The 2,458-nt window shown below is 41.9% G+C and overlaps 1 pseudogene; it reads right to left on the minus strand.

Annotated features, from left to right (window-relative positions):
* LOC150066260 (breast cancer metastasis-suppressor 1-like protein pseudogene) lies at positions 1-974 on the minus strand (annotated as a pseudogene).
* Between the last annotated feature and the right edge of the window lie 1,484 nt (positions 975-2,458).

A 2,458-nucleotide genomic window follows, 5' to 3' on the forward strand; every position in this document is an offset into this window, starting at 1 on the left:
TTACGAATGCGTAATTGAATATTTTCCTTTCTGTAGCTGTGAAACATAAAGCTTAGATTTGCTTCCATCAGGCCTCTTAAACCAAACTTCATCATGGTTAATTGTAATTACAGCATTTGTAGGACATTCATCTTTCTTATCAGTGCAGATTGTTTGTGCACATATACACCACTCGCCGTCATAATAAGAGTCTCCCCTCTTTGGACCTGGCACTGTGCAGATGCTTTTCCACCTTCACAGACAATTCTGTTTTCACTCTATGTGGACCCAGTGTAGCCATTGCCTTTCTCATTGTCGTCCAGTCTTCAAGAATATCAAGACCTTGCAGCATGTAAAGTATATATGGACCTGAAACCACAACTGGCTTCTTCTTATCAGGACTGCAGGGGTCCTTCCTCTTTTTTCGTGACTGAGGTTCATCATTCCACAGCTCTGAGGTGATGTCAATGCTGTGCCTGTCATCCTCAAGCCTTCTCATTTTCTCCTCCAGCTCACTTTGAACTGTATCATACAGCAAAAGCTTTTCACCCTCACAATGCTGGCGAGAAGCTTGAATTTCACATTCATACTTGTTCTTTACAGATTCCAAGCAGAGCTCTCTGTAGATTCCTGCTACCTTTGTATGAATTTGCATATTTTCTTGTAAAGATGCCATTGGTTCCAAATATTCTGGTGCTTTTCCAGCTCTGACTTCTTGTACAGCATTTAGACCGCATGGCTTTCTATAGAAGCCAACTTATCAGGCAATATTTCAGATTTCCACAGAGCAAGACACACACATACACATACACATACACACACACACACTTCTGGCAGTTTCATTTCTGTTTGTAAGCTCCTCTCCAACATTCTTGGAAGAGGAAGCGATAATGATTGGTTGGCTTCTGGCCTTCATGGTTTTCAAGCACAGTTGGCCAGTTATCACCTTCACTATGACAGATTTTGTTGTATTACCCATTGCCAGGAATGGCCATTTCTCACAATATCATTGATCACACCAACAGAAGTTTTCATGTTTCAGACAATGTCTACTTTTTCCAGCACCTTTCAAGTCCTTCCTCAATCTTCTAGCAACTACTTAATCCTGAGTAGCCCACAATATTGGGTGTCACTGCCCTGACACACTCCCTCCTCTCCCCAAGGCAGCCTGTTTTCAGAGGACACTTCTCTCATGCTACTCCTGCCTGTGTCCTCCATTCCACCCACACGTCCTGACCTTCTCCTGCTGCCCCTTGTTGCCTCTGACCTCTGATTGCTCCTGGAACTCTAGGCTGTGGCCCCCTCCACACACCCATGGCTCTATGAAGGGACTGAAATGTTTCTGTGAAGGTTTTCATCACCTTGAACACAATCAGCTGAAGAACGTGCTGAGTGTGAGAAGAAATCATGTGGAGGTCTTGTGGGATGCAGCAGAGTTCAACCCAAGTTGCAGAGGATGAATCTTATGTGGGATGACACTACTAGAATTCTTTCCCTAAAGTTCTGCACAGGTACCCAGGAAGTCCTAAAGCTCTTACAGGCTCTGAGAGATTTATGTTTTCTTGCATGACAATCATTTTTCTAATAAAACCTTAGGCATTTTATATTAAAAAAAATCTAAAGATTTGGAGCAATTCAGGTTCACTGGAGTGCGCGGGATCAGGTACTGGTTTTCAAATGATTGACTTCAAGTCAAAAAACTAAGAATAGATGTTCCTTATCTATAGGGAAGAGAATCCAATTTAAAGCCACTCTGATGTACAAACACGCTATGTAAAATACACTAGGCTTCTGCTTAAGAATGAAAGTGACACCTGGAGTTGGTGACTTATGCTTGTCATTTCAACTACTCAGGAGGCTGAGATCTGAGGATCCTGTTTGGAAGCCAGGTGAAGCAGGATTTCTATGAGGCCCAATCTCCAATTAACCACCAAAACAGAGAACTGGAGCTGTAGTTAAAGTGACAGAGGGTTAATCTTGACCAGAAATGTTCAGGGTCAGCAGCCAGGCCCTGATTTCAGGCCGCTGGATCCACAAAAACGTAACTCAATTATTCAGATTTCATCACAAGGGTTCAAAAGCTATATGAACTTCAAGAAATGAAACAAGAAAGTGTTTTGTAAATTTTATTGTACTGTTAGCAGGTTTCCCCACCCTATTTTTCCCTATTTGTCAACAGTTTTTTATTTCTGTTCCCTTGATCTTTTTTATGTATTTATTTTGTCAGTTGTAGGGCTTGAACTCTAGGTCTGGACGCTGTCACTGAGCTCTTCACATAAAGGATATCACTCTATCCCTTGAGCCACAGCACCACTTCTGGTTTTTTGGTTTATTTGGGGATAAGAGTTTCATGGACTTTCATGCCTGGGTTGATTTTGAACTGGAATATTCATATTTTAGCCTCCAGAGTAGCTAGGATTATAGACATGAACTTAGGGCACACCTGGTACCCTTTATCTTGGATGTAAGTTTATGTGAT

Source organism: Megascapheus bottae, chromosome 2, assembly GCF_031878675.1.
Source record: "Megascapheus bottae isolate mThoBot1 chromosome 2, mThoBot2.hap1, whole genome shotgun sequence".
NCBI lineage: Eukaryota > Metazoa > Chordata > Mammalia > Rodentia > Geomyidae > Megascapheus > Megascapheus bottae.